This window comes from Silene latifolia, chromosome Y (genome assembly GCF_048544455.1).
Source record: "Silene latifolia isolate original U9 population chromosome Y, ASM4854445v1, whole genome shotgun sequence".
In the NCBI taxonomy this organism is placed as follows: Eukaryota; Viridiplantae; Streptophyta; class Magnoliopsida; order Caryophyllales; family Caryophyllaceae; genus Silene; species Silene latifolia.
The window spans coordinates 357150128-357168528 of NC_133538.1; positions in this window are offsets into that span (position 1 = coordinate 357150128).

Consider the following 18401-nt stretch of genomic DNA (forward strand, 5'->3'; position numbering starts at 1 on the left):
TTTAGCATTCTATGCCTAAAATGACTCTCGTACGCCCTGGATAATGCCATCCACTATCCAAAGGTTCTAAGTAAGGGGTGAGGGTACGTATTGGGAAGCCCTTTAATCAGACACCCAATCCCGCCCGCGTTAACGGCCTCTACTGATCGATCGTGGTTGTTTAAGTGCAAAAGTTGATAAAACGGTGTAAATGCATGAATGCACATCCAAAAGTGTTAACCTAACATGTGAGCTTTCTAAGTCGGTTTGTAAATCCAAATATCAAGCATAAGATGTCAAGTTGGATTTAGATAGATTTGCATGTGAAACGAAAATTAAACATCCATTTACCAAGTCCGGGTTATGATGCTTAACACGATCCATTTATTTGAAAAAGGGTGTCAAATTACAAGTGTAAAAACGTAAGCTTGTTAATATGATTCGTCATGTATTCGGATTAACCGTAATTGGGATCGTCCTAGACAAGTACCAAAATGGGACAGAAAAGTGCCAGGCAGCCTTGTTAAGGCGCGAGCCTATTGGCGAAATAAAGGGCTTTGCCCTGGTTTTGAAAGATGGAAACAGACGGTCGCTTGGGGCGCGAGCCATGAGCCGACCTAAGGGGGCGTCTCCTGGTTCTTGAAAAGGTTATTTAAAACAGTATTTATGATGAAATATTTTCAAATTTTGTTTGCATGACTCGGAATAATTACTATTGTGTTAGTGACATTCGTTGTCGAATTTGCATGTTTAAAAAGTATAGTTTACAATTAAAAATGTAAAATATTTGATTTCAACTAATCATGTTAAGTTCATTTCTTTGTAATTAGTCAAGTTAATCATCGTACTCGGATTAAACCGACATGGTATAAAGAACCAAGGATGATTATAAATTATGACTAATATATTTACAAATTTAAACAAATGAGATAAATGGTAAGTAAAATAAAAGGTGTTTAAAATACCCTTTAGTTTATAATTAACCAAATAATATCATCGAGTCACGGAACAAACTTTCATGGTATAAGGAACCAAGGATGATTTTTGTAATGGTCAAAATATTTGTCATAAAAATGATTTGAAATGGTAAAAACCGTCAAAGGAAAGAAGTAAAAATAAAACAAAGTGTTGAAGGAAAGATGGACTCAAACACATTTGAGTCTGGCCTGGACACCCTATTGAGGCGCGAGCTTCCCTGCATAGCAAGGGGCTTCTGTCTCAGGCCAAAACTCAGTTTTGGCTCGTCTAACTTATATTTGAATCGTGTTATGCATTGTTCATGCTTATAAAGTTATGAAAACAGTAAAGACATGAAATAAATGAGATATTTACACCCTCAAGATTACGTGTATTGATGTTTGCGAAGTAGACGACTTTAGAGACGGTTTTCTCGTTGTGACTAATCGTGATCAAAGAAGTTTAAAAGAGTGCCTTAAAAAAGGATTTTGTTTTGAAAATGTGTCGAAAATATGTTAATTAAAACATGTTGATTGATGAATTGAGTTGGTGAAATGGGTCGTCGAATGCACGGCGACGGTACCAAACAAAATGTTTAAGGCTTGTGTTTACGATCGGTAGGTCGTAAATACGTGTCGATTTTGTGACTTAAGAAGTCGGGTCTAGAAGTTTAAGGGAGAAGGAGGAGGCGGACTCTCGTGTGAGAATTATGGGGTGTGAAGGTTGGTATTTATAGAGAAATGTGGGGTGGTAGGTCAGTTGTGTTTGCTTAGAGACTAAGCAGACACCTTAAAGAGGCGCGAGCTCCCTTGAGATACAAGTGGGTGTATTGTCCCTTTCGCAAATTTGGATTTTGCATTTGTTCTAACCAATGTTTTGTTGGTTGTCATTTGTGGTCCTTGAGATTTGCTTAGGCGTGTAAGTTTCCTCTTGAGTGATATTTAGGGTAGGTATTTTGTGTCTTTGACTCGGGTTTGACCCGTGTGAGTCGGGATTTGAATTTCGAGTCGGTTTTTGGCTCGGTGTCGGTTTTGACTCTAATTAGGGTCATTTTAAATAAAATGACATGATAAAGACATTCATGGCATTATTTTATCCTTTTGAGATTTGGTTTGTTTCGGGTTGACTCAGGTTGACTCGAGTTGCAGGTTTCTGAGTCGGTTCTGGGTCCGAAGACGGTTTTAACTCTAAATAATGTTATTTTAATGCAAATGAAGTTAGAAAACTTTTGAAATCCATATCCTAGTAGTGCATTAAACCATCTCATGTATAGCCAATCCACGCACGCATATCAAAAACACGTTATAGTCCGATCATCATCGGGTGGTTTTTGGAAGGTGTAGATACTTAGTATCTACAGAGAGGTTTTCAGAGACCATTGCAGGGGAGTTTCTCACAGGGTCTATCTCAAAGTTATGCTAGCAACAGGCCAGCTGGGTCATAGAACAACCAAGGAGGTCAGAGTAACAACAACGATGGATCTAACTGCAATGGCGGTAACTCTTATCAGAAACCGGCAGCTAACAACCAGGGGTCGGCTGCCAAGCCATCTACTTCTGCTAGTACAGTCTAGGGTGGTGGATAGAAGACCTGTGACAAGTTATTCATGATGGACAAGAAAGCTGCTGAGGATGATACTCACGTGTTCACGAGTACCTTTCTTGTTAATGGTGTTTTTACCTTTGTTTTGTTTGATTAGGGGGCGTCACACTCTTTTGTATCGTCGAGTTATGCTAAGCTTTTGGGTTTGAGAGAGTTTGAGTCGATACAAGATGAGGTTTTTATACCGTTAGGTGAGTCAGTGTCTTGTGGGAGGTTGTATAGGGGTGTATCTTTGATAGTTGGGCAAGTTGACCTTCCAGTGGATTTCTTAGAGTTTCCTATGGGTGGTTTTGAGATGATAGTTGGTATGGATTGACTGGGTAAGTACAAGGCTAGAATAGATTGTCACCAAAATAGAGTCTCTTTGAGAGCTCCAAAGGGAGTTAGTGTGTGTTATCGTGGATTTGTTGTCAAACCCAAAGTCAAAGTGATTGCAGCGATGACACTGAAATATTATCTGAGGAAGGGGTGTCCTTTGATTCTATGCCATTTGAAACACCATAGTAAGGTGAGTCTGATAGCTGATCAGATACCAATGGTGGAAGAGTTTCCCGATATTTTTCCGGAAGAGATACCAGGTTTGCCACGAAAGAGGGATATAGATTTCAGTGTGGAGCTGAAACCGGAGATGAGACCAATCTCTAAGGCCCTGTACCTTATGGGTGCTAAGGAGTTGGAGGAGCTGAAGAAACAACTAGATGATTTGATTGATAAGGGATACATTAGAACTAGTGTATCGCTGTGGGGAGCACCAGTTCTATTTATGAATAAGAAAGATGGGAGTTTGAGGTTGTGCATCAACTACAGGGAGCTAAACAGGATTACAATGAAGAACAAGTACCCTTTGCCAAGGATAGATAATCTGTTTGACCCGTTAAGTGGGGGAGGAGTCTTTTCCAAGATTGATTTGAGATCAGGTTACCATCAGGTGAGGATTCGGGATGAGGACATATCAATCCTCGGTTCGTGAAAAACTTTTCAAAGATCGCCAGACCTATGACAGCGTTGATGAGGAAAGAGAACAGGTTTCGTTGGGATGAAAGTTGTGAGACGGTGTTCCAGACATTAAAGGAGCGTTTGACCACAGCTCTAGTCTTAGGTTTATCTGAAGGGTGTGAGAACTTTGAGGTATATACAGATGCTTCAAAGAATGGGTTAGGATGTGTGTTGATGCAGGATAAGAAAGTAATTGCCTATGCTTCTAGGCAAATGAAGCCTTATGAGGAAAACTATCCGACACATGATCTAGAGCTGGGTGCAGTTGTGTTTGCTCTCATGATTTGGAGGCACTATCTTTAAGGAGCAACCTTTAAAGTGTTTTCGGATCGCAAGAGTCTCAAGTATATCTTTACTAAAAAGGAGCTGAACATGAGATAGAGGAGGTCGATGGAGCTGATAGGGGACTATGACATGAATATCATATACCATAAAGGGAAAGCAAACGTGGTTGCCGATGCGTGGAGTAGGAAGAGTGTGCATTCTCTGTGCACAGCTATGTATTTGATGAGGATGAGACTATAATACGACGGTTTTCTATGCTGTTGAGTACTCTATCGAGTGGGGCTTACCCTGTCGAGAAGGTAAGTTTGGATTTCGAAATAGTGTACTGTTGATGGGTACTCGATCGAGTAAGTGTGGCAGTCGATCGAGTAAGGGTCACTCGATCGAGTAAGCGACTTACTCGATCGAGTAAGTCGGTTCTACGGGTTATTTCTGCCGGGTTTTGTTAGCAATGCGAGAATGATATATAAAGTTTTCCGTAAGTTTCTTTTTCACTTTTTATATTTTCTAAAATTTCACAAAACCTAAACAAAGTATGTTGCTCTCTTCTTCGCATTGCTACCAAATCCTAAGGGCTATAGTTGTCGGATCATCGTGTTCTCTATGCCGTTGAGTTCGCCGTATTGTGGGTAAGATCCTTGTATAGTTTTTATGCCGTTTCGTTGATTTTGTTTAAAGCCCTAATTGGGTATTTTGGGCGACACTCCTGTACAAAAAGACACCCTAGATGTGACGCCTTGGTACATTCGGGTCATTTCGGGTTTCAATGTTGGGTTTCAGTCATCAATGTACGGGTTGAAATCGGTTCAGGTATATATCGGTTCAGATTAAAACAATTCATTGGAACAGTTTTGGTTCATTCGATCTTGGGTCTATTTCGGATATTACAAATTCGGATCGATTTCGTATCAATTCAGGTCGATTCTGGTTTTGGGGTGAAATTCAGTTATACCTTTCGGGTGTACGGTTAGGTGTCGATTCAGGTATTTTCGATCGGTTTTACGAGTTCGGTATACTTTTGCCAGGTCTACTCTTATGCCGCTTCCCAATGCTTCTTTTTTGGCTCATTCACGAATTGAGACAAAATGTGGACCGCATATACTAGGTTTGGTCTCGTAATTGTCAAGTATACTAACCTTCCAACTAAACGATGATATTTCATTACATCTTTCAAAACATAGCCCTTCGCCATTGCTAAATTATGTCGTTACTGGATGGGTGTATATGCGGTTTTTGGCCCTTTCATTCCAGACTCCTCAATAATGCCAATTGCATATTTTCGTTGATTTAAAAACAACCCCTTTACTCCATGCGCCACTTCGATTCCCAAGAAGTATTTGAGTTATCCTAAATCTTTGATTCCAAACTTCCTGTCGAGAAATTCTTTGAAGTGCGTACAAGCTTTCCTGTCATTTCTAACTACGACCATATCATCCACATAAACTAGCATTCGGATGAATTTTCCATCATGATTGAATGTGAACAATGAGTAGTCCGCCAAAGACCGTGTCAACCCATATTATTTCAACGATACTGTCAACTTCGCGAACCAATTTTGGGACGCCTGTTTCAATCCGTGGATTGACTTCATCAATCTACATACTTTATTTTCTCCTTTCCTCTCAAAGCCTTGCGGAGTCCTCATGTACACTTCTTCATCAAGATCTCCATGTAGAAATGTATTGTTGACGTCTAGTTGCTCTATGAACCACCCTTTACTAGCTGCGACTGCCAACATACATCTCACACTTGTCATTTTCGCCACCGGTGCATATGTCTTGTGGATGTCTATCCCTTCTACTTGGGTAAACCCTTGTGCCACAAGTCTCGCTTTGTAGCGCTCCACCGTACCATCAGCTAGGTACTTAATTTTGTATACCCACTTGCAACCGATTGGCTTTATTCCTTCTGGCAGATTTACTATCTTCCAGGTTCTATTTTTTTCCAACGCATCAATTTCCTTCCTCATCGCCTAACGCCATTTTGCACTTCTGGCTGCTTCATCATAATGATTGGGCTCATTGTCTTCATCAATTTTCCAATGAATGCCATATGATAAGCCGAAAAACAATTGCTAACAACATAATTGACTAGAGGATAACGCGTACCTGACGACGAAGACTTAGCTTGAGCGCGATGAGCATCTGAAGTGGGGGTGATTATTCGGGTAGATTTGCAATAATAGTCCTTCTTCCAAAACGGCTCAATTTTATTTCTTGCTCCTCTGCCCATGTTCTCAATATCCTCCCTGTTTTCATTATGTTTTTCTACATCCTGTCTGCTCTGTTCTTCTCCTTCCTGTCTGACCTTATTCTCGCTGCCACCAGATTCTGACTCTTCAATGTTTATGTCGACATTCTCGTGCTCCCTTCTTGGTGGACTGTTATCTCCCATTTATGTCTCGCCAGTACCAGATTGTTCAATAGTACCAGCCTGTTCCGCAAATCCCTCTTCATCCTCGGTACTCCCCCTCACAACATGGGGTGCATCACTGGGATAATCATGTATTTCAGAAAAACTTTGACGATTTTCTATATCAAGGCCCTTAGGTTGTGAATTCGTACCATCATTCATATATAAATAAGGATAAACATTTTCATAAAAAATAATATCACGCGACACAAATGCCCGTTTTTCCTTTAAATCACACACTTTCCATCTCTTTTTGCTATGCGGATAGCCAATAAATATACACCGCTTCCCCCTTTCTGAAAATTTGTCTCGTGTTCTGTCCTTATTGTGAATATAACACAAGCATCCGAAATTTTTTAAATTATCATAACTTGGTTTTTTGCGGTATAATAATTCATATGCGATGGCATTTTTCCGTCTAGCAATGGTGTAGGTGTTCTATTAATTAAATATGCAGCTCTCATAATACACTCTTCCCAAAAATGCAAAGGCAGGCCCCTTTGAAAACGCAATGCCCTTGCCTTCTCAAGTATGTGACAGTGTTTTCTTTCTACCCGTCCATTTTGTTGTGGGGTATCTACGTTACTTTTTTGAAACAAAATCCCATTTTCTTCATAATAGCGTTGCATAGGCCCCGATAATAACTCTGTCCCATTGTCACTTTGAATTATTTTGACACATGTTCGAACTGAGTTTTTACCATTTGACAAAACATTTTCATCAAGTCGCCTGCCTCACTTTTATCCTTCATAATACATACTAGCTACTCGATACTTACCCCAAATATCATAATGAAGGAGACCAAATAACACATCACACCTTTTACTATTTTGCTTAAGTGGAGTTCGATATTGTTTAGCTCTACAACAAGAATAAAAAACTGCATCCGAGTTCCAATTCAAATTGCAACCGACTAAAGTAGAAAAACGAGAAAAATACTTTTAGAAGGGTGTCCGAGCCTTTTGTGCCACAACCATCCCTCCTTTGTAACCGTGACTCTTCCAGCTCACTCGGACTCCTTGGACCGGTAATAATACACCCCTTCGCGATGCTCACCCCGTCCAATCTTCGTCTTCGTAGTCCGGTCCTGCATTTCACAATAATCGGAATAAAATGTTATTATACTATTGTTTTCACTATTCAATTTCTTAACCGAAATGAGGTCGCAGGTTAGCGTTGGCACAAACAGGACATCTTTTAATATGAAATTATCATTTAATTTTACTTCTCCATGAATTCGTGCCTCCACACGCCTTCCATCAGGTAAGCTGACAAATGATGATTCCTCTGTCCAATTATTTGCGAGTATGTCATGCCTCCCCCTCATATGATGCAAGGCTCCACTGTCTATCAACCATTCAATATTCGAATTTAAATGCATACCTTGTAATTTTTCATTACCATCTGGACTTGCACCCAATAAGGTCCTTAGCTTCTCGATTTCCTCATTGGTAAACGGAATACTGGACTTTGAGGATTCTGCATTTCTTGACCCTGATGCTCCTGCTACAGCATTGACGTGGTAATTTACATGGCTGCGTCCTCGTCCCCTTCCTCGACTATTACTGCCACGTCCACTGTTACCTCCACGTCTCTAACGTCCTCTTTCTCTTGCTTTGACCTCTTCATACCTATGTTTATCATAACAGTTTTCCTTCGTATGATAATACTTACCACAATGAGTACACCGCGGTGGTGGTGGTGGTGTATCTCCTGCATCATTATCTCCCCTGAAATCTGTACTCCTACCTCTGCCTCCTCCGTGAATCCATGCCATCATAGCCGCTTCATTTCGTTCTTCTTTAAATTTGGTTAAAAAAACGTGCCTTTATTCCCTCAAAATCAACGCATAGGCTCGGTTTAATGAGACAATTGGATCCTCCATCAACAAATTGGTCCGTATATTTCCATATAGTTTTGAATCCAATCCCATCAAAAATTGATGGACCTTTTCTTCTTCCCGTTTATTGGCTATAGACACGGCTGCTCCACAGTTGCATTATTTGATTTTGCTGTAATTTGCCAATTCATCCCATATTGTCTTCAATCGTGTATAGTACTCAACCACGGAATCGCTCCCTTGATTGCATTCATTCAAATCATTCTTCAACTGATGAACCCTCAGAGCGTTACCTGCTGCGTACCTACCACGTAATTCTTCCCAAACTTCATTAATGGGCTGTGAAAATATAATGCTTGGATGTAACTTCGGGTCAATAACATTCCGAAGCCATGCCCTTAGCATAGCATTACACTGTCTCCACGCAACCAATTTGGTGGTTTCATCATCCCCATTCATTTCCGGCTTCTTCACCTTTCCCTCAATGAACGTAATTTGTTTTTCGCATCCAATCCGTTCTTCATAGCCTCTGCCCACATATCATAATTATTTCCGTTAAAAATGATTTGTGTAACAGTGAGATTCAGATTATCCGAAGGATGCAGATACAGAGGCGATGTCATAGGAATGGTCTTTGGACTTCCCAACATCCCTTTTAATTTGTCGCCATCAACTGGCATGGTATAAAACGTCTGACTTCAAGATTTTCGTTTTGAATTTTTTTTTTCTTTTTTTATTTTGTGTTGGATCGTTTAACTGCTCACGATACAATGTGAAAACATGAGAAACAAAATAAAGCAGATAAACATGTGTTTTATTGATTCAATATGCACGATACACACCTACATATATAGCCTAATTAGTTATACAATATCTTTGACCTTCCTAATACAACTCCAACTTAATAGGCAACACAATATACAACTTCCTAATTTACAAACTAAATATTCACAAGATAATTGACCAAATCAACATATGATCCTTAAGATAATTCGTTCGATTAACGACTTTTGATGTTGGCATCGACCAACTAAAAACAGTACGGTCATCAACATTGATCTAATTCTAGCCGCGTTTGATGTCGGCATCGACTCCGTTGCGTTTTCGCGCAGCATTGAACTGCCAAGAGCCTCAACAGAGGCCACCACAACAGTAACCACGACTTGGGCTCATTCCGACTCCACACGTTCTACTTGATTCCGAATCCGACACACAACTCACCTGAGTCCCGCATCACCATTAGAACCACCACGAGCAAAGCAGCAGCTATCATCGAGCCGCAGCACTGTGTTACTAAGCGATCAATCCATGATTGGAGTCGACATTTTTGTGATAAAACAATGATTTCAGCACAATGTTAGGCTCAGGAGGAGAAGGAATGAGCGTGATGCGGGAAATTAGGGCCTGATGGGTTCGGCCTTGGGTCTGGTGGTGGTTGGGCAAGTCAAATTTTTCCTGGGGACATCGGGATTATAAATTAAGATGGTGAAGGATCAATCTCATGAGGATCCCTTGGCATTTCAGGCATCTCTGACTGTGTTGCGGGATCCACCTTCTTTACTCGTCATTGCGGGAACTCCTGTGGTAGCTGGGAAGGCGCCAGCGAACGCCAAGTGAAGATGTTTGACGTAAGTTTGTTGGTATTACGTAATTGTGGTACCTTTATGTTGTTGACACTTAGTAGCCGAAAGGGCATGGAGTTGGAGATTGAGATGATGTGGTTTAACCAGTTGAGTAGAATTGGTGAGCAAATTTATGAGAGAGAAAATAAATATAGAATTTTAATGGCCTCTTTGTGTAGTATAAAGCTAAAGAGAAGCAAAGACTACCCTATTTTATTTGCAAAATTTAATTTATTTTCAGATTCAATCTTAGCTGCTGATTTCCTAGATCCAGTAGCTAATATTTATGAGCACAAATTCATCATAATAACCAAAATCATGAGATCTCGCTTCTCTTTTATATATATATATATATAAAGATTTGGGATCCTATGAGAACCATCAACATAATGAGAACCTTGAGAACTCCACCATACGGATTTTTTTTAAAAAAAATAACGAGATATTTGGATTCGACATAGAATATTATGACTAGGTAACATATTTCTCCATCCCAAAAGTATAAACTATTGACGAAAATCGAGGCAAAATACATTTTATTAATTTTCATGCATCTACTACTTTTTTTCATGTATCTAACGATTTTCATGCACCTAGAACACGTTTTTGTGCATCTAGAGCCAGTTATTTTCATGCACCTAGTAATCAGTTTTATGCACGTAACAATTTCCATGCGCATAGTATTCATTTTCGTGCATTTATAAGCGTTATAGTATAGCTGATTGTATTTTTGTACGTTAAATTTATATTTTGTTAATAAAATCAATAAATTTTTTTTATTTATAATAAAAAATGTGGGAGAATAAATTGTACTAAGGTTAAATGATTCATGTAAACTTTCGAAATAAAAGTTGGTGAAGATTTAGTTAGGGTTCTCACGGTTCTCATTATGTTAGTGATTCTCACCGGATTCTGCCTTTCACCATATTCAATGTCACTGGTTGTTCTAAACAGTATTCACGGGTTATTAAATTTTTGAGTCTGTGAGTCCAGCGAAACAATATCACTGGTTGTTCTAAACAGTATTCACGGGTTATATTATACAATATCACACCACTGAACATAATTCTGCCTTTCACCATATTCAATGTCAATCACAATACTTTCTTTATCGACGACGCTCATGCCGACGAGATCGCTGGCGTTCGCTACCCCTGTCGTGCACCTACCTATCCACGTCCTTAAATCTCTTCCCTCATCTCTCTCCCATCTTTCTTTTTAAACTTTAAAATCAAACAAACATCGATTCTGTAATACTATGGTTTTCTATGCTTTTGGGTACTCTATGGAGTAGGGCTTACTCTGTCGAGTAAGTGAGTTTGGATTTTGAAACAGTATACTACTGATGGGTACTCGATGGAGTAAGGGTCACTCGATCGTGTAAGTGACTTACTCGATCGAGTAAGTCGGTTCTACGGGTTATTTCTGCCGGGTTTTGTTAGCAATGCGAGAATGATATATAAAGTATTCTGTCGGATCGTCGTGTTCTTTACGTCGTTGAGTTCGTCGTATTGTGGGTAAGATCCTTGTATAGTTTTTATCCCTTTTCGTTGATTTTGTTTAAAGCCCTAATTGCGTATTTTGGGGGATTTTGGGAGTATGATGTGTATTAGATAGTAATTGTATGGTTATGTGATTATAGGAGGTGGTTTCGTAGAGGAGCAGTATTGAATAGCTGATTTGTGACGATTTGGTGAATTGCTTATTCCAGGTAGGGTTTCCCTACTCGATTATTGATTACATAGCTTGGTTGGCGAATTGTTATTGGTTGTTTACTGTTGTTGATCTTTATCATATTGGTAATTGTTATTGTATAATGTGGTTGGTTGTGTTTGTCTGTGGTTCGCGAGGCGTGTCCTCGGTGGAGTAGAGTCACTTACGGGAGTAGCTTCACGCCCTTGATTCGCCCTCTGTGAAACCCACTACAGGAGGGGATGTGCACATTAAGGAACGTGGGTTTCGCTCGGACTATATGAGCGGGGATTTGGTGGGTACGGCTGCGGTCCCCCACTGGCGGCGTGAAATATCTGTTGCGATGGGTATTCTGGCAGGACTACACACTTCAGTGTGTAGTCAGGTGTGTGGATATATAATGGGGTTGGGAGTTTTGTTGTTGTATCTTGTGTATCTTGTTTTATGTAATCAGTAACTGACCCCGTTTAAATATTTTGAAAACTGTTGTGATCCATTCGGGGATGGTGAGCAGTTATTGAGCAGGTATGAGATGGCTTGCGCGAGGGATAGCTAGGATGGAGTCATCACTTGTCACTAGAGTCTTCCGCTGTGTCTTGAACTTAGATTTCTTTTCAGTTGGTTTGGTTTTGGAACATTTGTATTTACTTTACAGTTTTGGTTTTGGAATTGTAATCACTTAAACTCATTTACTTAATTAAGCACGTTTCTTTTTGGTCTATTTGATATACATATCCTCGGGTAACCGAGATGGTAGCACTTCCATGCATTAGGTGATCTTGGTAAGACACCTTGGTGTATGGGGGTGTTACAGATTCAACCACCATATGCCCATCCATGGCGGCCTGCATCAACTTCGACGTCTCATCATCTTGTTGCTGCTCCACACCCAATTCGAAATATAGGGTCTTTGGTAGGGACTGTGTGTGGCGGATTTGGGGTTGGATGGTGGGTGTGTTAATGAAGGGTGGTAGTCGTGGTCCTGAAACGGGTTGGCATGTGGTGGTGTGGTACTAAGTCAATGGTGGTGGTGCTGGAGGTGGTGAAGGTGTGGCGTTGGGTTATGGGTGGTTGCCGTCAACGGAGAGTTGTGCACTTTCCATATTATCAACCTTTCTTTTTATTGTTTATAATGCATGTTTTCGTGATATTTTTTTTGGTGGAATGTTAGTAATTTCATTAAGCACAAAAGCTATTACAAGCTATCACCACAATGTTACATCAACTCAATTTTATAGACCAATTGAGTTGAGCCATACACGATTATCACTAGTAAATATATTATTACATTTCCTTACTCTAATTTGCAACACCTTAAATATTTGAGCTACCACATATTCAGGGTGAGCAATGAGTCCTTCCAACCGAGCCGAATTACGCTGCTGCCAAACATTATATTACACAGCCATGAAAGCAAACAGACAAACAGCAGTCTCTCCTCTTGACCAATGTCTCCTACCTATCCATATAATAGCTTTGCCCTTGGGAGTAGGGATATGCAGCTTGGCTGAAATCAGTTCCAGAATAGTAGAGACGTACCTGCATTGTTGAAACAGATGAAGCATACTTTCAGTTGAATTACAACATATACAGCATTGATCATCTAAACTAACTCCATGTCGCAGCAGCCTGTCCTTGAGGGGGAGGGCACTCCTAAACATTAGCCAATTCAGAAAGCAATGCTTAGGCAAGCACCATCGGTTCCAAACCAAAGTTGCCCACCCAACCTTGTCCTCCTTTTTCGTGATATTGTTTAATGTGAGTAGTGATATTGTTTCGTACATTCTGTGATATTGTTTCTGGACTCAGAGCTTACACTAAAAAAAATTGTGATATTCTTTTGTATAGCGTGTGATACATAAGTGGATTAACGGGACTCAAAAATATAGGTGGACTCTCTCTCTCTCTCTCTTTCTCTCTCTCTCTCTCTCTCTCTCCCTATATATATATATATATATATATATATATATATATATATATATATAGAATCAGGATCTTGTACGAACCAAATTACGGTGCGAACCGTACGAACTACTAATACCCCTCACTGTGTACTTTTTTTATAAACCACATTTGTCACTCACAATTTCCCATTACACTCCCGTCCATCTCACTCTTATCCCCGATGGTGACGACTTCTCTCTCATCACCGACCACCGCCCCCCGACGGCGACATCACCGCTACCGCTCGCGACGGCGACGGTGGCGACTTGATCTCCCATTGCCTTCCGACGGTGACGTTTTCTATCGTGCTGTAACCCTAATTTCTTCATTTTTATGTTGTTTATGTTTCAGTTGATTTATATTTTTTTATTTTCAATCTTTATTAAGCTTCACATGTTAATTATTGAAGCTCAAACGTATATAATTACTGTTTTATGCTATGGTTATCTGTTGTGTTATGTTGTCATGTGTTTTGAGGGGATGCGATTGATTTTTCTGGTTGGCGTACTGGTGTGAGTTCTGTTAAGTGGTATGCTCAGTTGTGATATGTGTTATTGTTGTTTTTTTAAGTCTAGATACACATCTCTTACATACAGGATACGCATGCTCCTTCTATAGGATCCACACAACATTTCCCTGTATGCAGTAGCAGTAGCTTGTGCATGTCCGTCCATTTTATTTTCATGTTCGCGATTTTTGTGCTGGTTCATAATTCAGAAGAGTCTCACGGTTTGGGCAAAGTCCACAATTAGGATGCCATATTAGGCCTTTTTGTATTCTGGATACACATTTGTCACTTACGGAATACACATGATACTCTTACTGGATGCACAATTTGTTTTCATGTATCTGGTAGCGTTAGCTGTGTGTCTTCCAATATTAGCATGTGTTGCTGTGTTCATAGCTGTACTTTTACCTCTAGGTATACATCTCTTGCTTACAACATACATATGCTACTTCTATAGGATACACATGCTACTTCTATAGGTTACACATGTGCGGGAGTTGTGTCGAAACAGAATTAAATATCATCTTAGTTATTTTCATTTTATTTTTTTGTAACTAATTTTCTTTTTTTCCCTAACTTGCTAAAAATGTAGGTCCAAATACTTTATTCTTAATTAAGTCTACATAATCATCTATGGAAAATTGGTGCAATGGGTGTGTTGTTAATATTCTAGCAGAAGATAAAGAAAACTTTATTAGTAATTATGTATCTGAAAAGGAAAAGGGAATGGAGTTTTCATTTGATCCGTTAAAGGAAGTTACCGTCAATGGCACAAGCTCTGAAGCACAATATGATGTTTTTAATAATCAACATTTAATGAATGAGATATTCACACGACTTGATTTGTACGAAGATAAGGCAAATATGGCAATGGTTTGTAGAAATTGGTGTGAACTCTTTCTCATACATCAAAATGCACCTCGTGTTGACATGGCATTCTTGGGGTCTTTAGTTCTAAATGATTTGAATGGGGTACGGATTGCTCGTAGGGGTCCTAACATCCTTTATCAAAGCTGCAAATGTTTTTTAACGGACAATATGATAGCAAAGTTCATCCTCCATTTTCACCAGGCAAAAAGTGAAAGTCCTAATATGCATCTTAACATTCCTAATGATATTGCAATTGGCGAAGTGTTGTTGTTGCTTAGAGCTCTGTCATCTGAGACAAGAAGCACAGCAATTTCGATTGCAGCAGATTTGCTAATTACTCGTGAAAATTTCTCTTTTTTTGATTTAACTTCCCCCCTTGACATATAGCGCAAGCTAGTTTATGTGTAATTTTTCTCTCTTTTTTTAGTAGTTATTATGTATAATTATGTAGGTTTTATAAACCTTTGTATAATTATGCACTTCTTTTGTATAATTTGTAGTAAGTTGTTTAACATTTTGCGTACTCTCTATTTGTAATATAATTTTTTACTTTTGTATCCAATATTAGCATCATCTTCTTTTGTATACATGTTTTACAGTAGTTAGATACTTACATCTAGCACGCTAGATTCACTATTTAAAGTTTGGTAGGTGTGTCTGTCAAATGTCATTGTCTCACTTTCTTTCAGATTTGTGCTTCCTATTTTTGCTTCTTATTCCATTTATCTTCTTCACAATGTAAAATTCTTGTCATTTGTGAATAATGTATTTTGTCAATGGTATTTTTTGGTTTATAGATACACATGTTTTTAACCACACATTTTAATCATATTTTCAGATTACCACACATGGATAAGTTGACGCTATATAACGATGGTGCAAGTACAAGCAAGCAAACCTGAATGCTATTACTAAGAGAAGTCGATGCAAGAAAGTCACAAAACGCAATTTAAAAGATGATGATGGCTTGGGGCAGTGTTATTTGAGGACACGTATGTCACCTAAAATGTTGTTGACATTTATCAACAGTAATTTGCGTGCAAAACAAGTAGCTGATGTAAAGGACATGGGCTTTGGTGGGGTTCTTAATCTCCGGACAGATATGGTTCCAGGTGCTCTTGCGCATTGGTTAGTTACCAAATTCAACATATCGTCATGCTCCTATATGAAAGGGCAACTTCAAATAACGGATGAAGATGTTCATTTATCACTTGGTATTCATATGGGTGCAAATGATGTCACGATAGCTTCCTCAACAGATAGGGGTGTTGACTTTGTTGAGTTAAAGAGTAGATGGTTGAGACAATTCAATACAAAAGATCCCACAAAGGTTGATGTTAAGGATATATTACAACTGATAATTAGCCAAAGAGACGGCGGGGAAGAATTTAAAAGAAACTTTATTGTATTCATTGTCTCAAAGATTTTTGATGGGCGTAAAAGGGACTTGTACCACTTACGAGTGTTGAAGTGTTTAGAAGATATTTCAAATTTGTTGCATCATTTAATCGGTGCAAATTTACCGCATAACAGCTTTATTGAAGTCGTTAAAGATTGGAGAATGTCTGGAAATGATAATTTTGCTGGGCCTATCATGGTGTTCGTTTTCATCTATCTTGATAGAGTATCCTTCAGTTATTTTTCAGTCCCTCGGGTATTCGCAACATTAGCATCATGGACGAAAGAAAGGATAAAATCTAGGCTTAAGGATGAGATGAAGGATAGGTTTGGTACTGGAGGTGTTCTATGTCGCATTGTCAAGGCTACGGTTCAGCATGTAACTTTTAGTATCCCAATACAATTGGATATGCCTGAGGCTTTTATTCGAGAACCTGAGGCTACTGAGCACCCAAAGCCTACTGAGATTACTGAGGACCCAAAGCCTACTGAGGACCCGAAGGCTACTGAGACAGTGGAGGAGGACAGTAGCCGGAGCAGTATGTTTACTTTCAAGAAATTGGCAGAAGATGCAAACAATCTTGCTCTTGTCTATTCTAGCTTCTCAAAGTCTTTGGTAGAAGCTAGAATGAATTATCCCGACAAAGAAGATTGTACAACAGATGGCTCAAATCGCGTCAGCTTTAAGTGATTGCTCTTATTCATCACAACCTACAAAAGAGGGATTGAATATTCCTGTGAATAAAGTTGATGAGTCTGTCAGAGTCGAATAGAAGGTAGCTGAAAAAGTGAACAAGAGAGGAGCTGACAACGTGGGAGATAATGGAGCTGTTTGTAATGAAGGTGATAGTGAGGAGCAGGATCCACTTACTAAGTTTGGTAAACTCAAATTTGATAATGAGGATGAGTTGTTGGCAGCTCTTCTTAAATTAGAAATTGCTTTGGGAAAACGGCCAAAGAAAGGAGAAAAGTAATGTTATCAACAAACCAACTTGTGTAACGGCTTCGCTCCTTTTTCACAACACCAAAGCTAAGCCAGCTTCTCCTATTGTTTTGGACTCTGAGTCTCAAGAGTTTGAGCCACTGAATTTTGAGAAGAAACAAAAATCTTCTACATTTGTTCGACGGTCTCCACGGTTTATACACCCCTCCCCTCCAAAGTTTACACCACCTTCCCTCCCATCGGATAATGATTTTACCCCACCTTCATTTAGATTACTAAGTTCAGAATCACAATCACAAGAAGATGAGTTAAAAAAGTTCTGTGATATTGCTCTAAATATTGGAGATGGGGTTGAAGTTGTGGAACCAATTGTTGTTGAACCGATTTCCTCATTGCCACCAAAAGAACCAGTGCTCATTACAAGAGCAATGCTTAAGAGAAAGAGAGTTGAATCACAATTTTTTAAATCTCCTTTCCTTCGTAGAAGTATTATAGTTCTTTGGGAATTTGAATAAAGTTGAAAAAGATGTATTGAATATGTATTTTCGAGACATCCGATGAAAGGTATGATTTTTCTAACATTGTCTATGAATTTGTGTTAGACACTTTTTTTGTTTATAAAGTATGATTGTCGTAACTAACTTTTATCGATACATGTTTATTCAGTGAGATCCTCTTCCAATGTGATAACCATAAACTTAGTCGGGCAGATTTGAAGACGGTAGTGACAGGTGACATAGTGCCTAAATCTGTCATACATGCTTTGTGTTTCATTTTGAACGAAAGTGAAACACGTAGAGCAACCAGTTCACCGTATAGGGTGTATCTCCCACAAACCGATGAAGAAGTAAGTTTTGTATAATAATCAAGGATATTCTTGGGATTACTCATGTTTATCTCTTTTGCATCATACTCTCGCTACATTTTCTTATAATTTTTTTCTAATCACCAGGATCCCCTTATTGCTACTCATACTACCTAGATTAATCACAATTTTGCATGGAGCAAATCTCGTAAGTAAATTTTTGCGTTTTAAACCGCAAGTTTTTTATTCAATGTGCCGCTTTACTACTATTTTTAAACCGCAAGTTTTCCACTTTTTAACATGAAATTGCAGATATTTGTTCCAATAATCTCCGAGACGCCATTTGTGTTTTGTTTTAACTTCATAGCAATGAAGTTGGAAATCCTGCATGTGATGAAGCCAAAATCTGTGAATTATACAACAATTATTGAGTCTACGGTATGGCCTGTAAAGTCCTTTTCTGAATGTCATATTTAAGAAAGTTGGTTTCTAAACAACTTTGCCAAATGCAGGTACAATTTGTTATGAATTGCTTGGTCCGAAAAAAG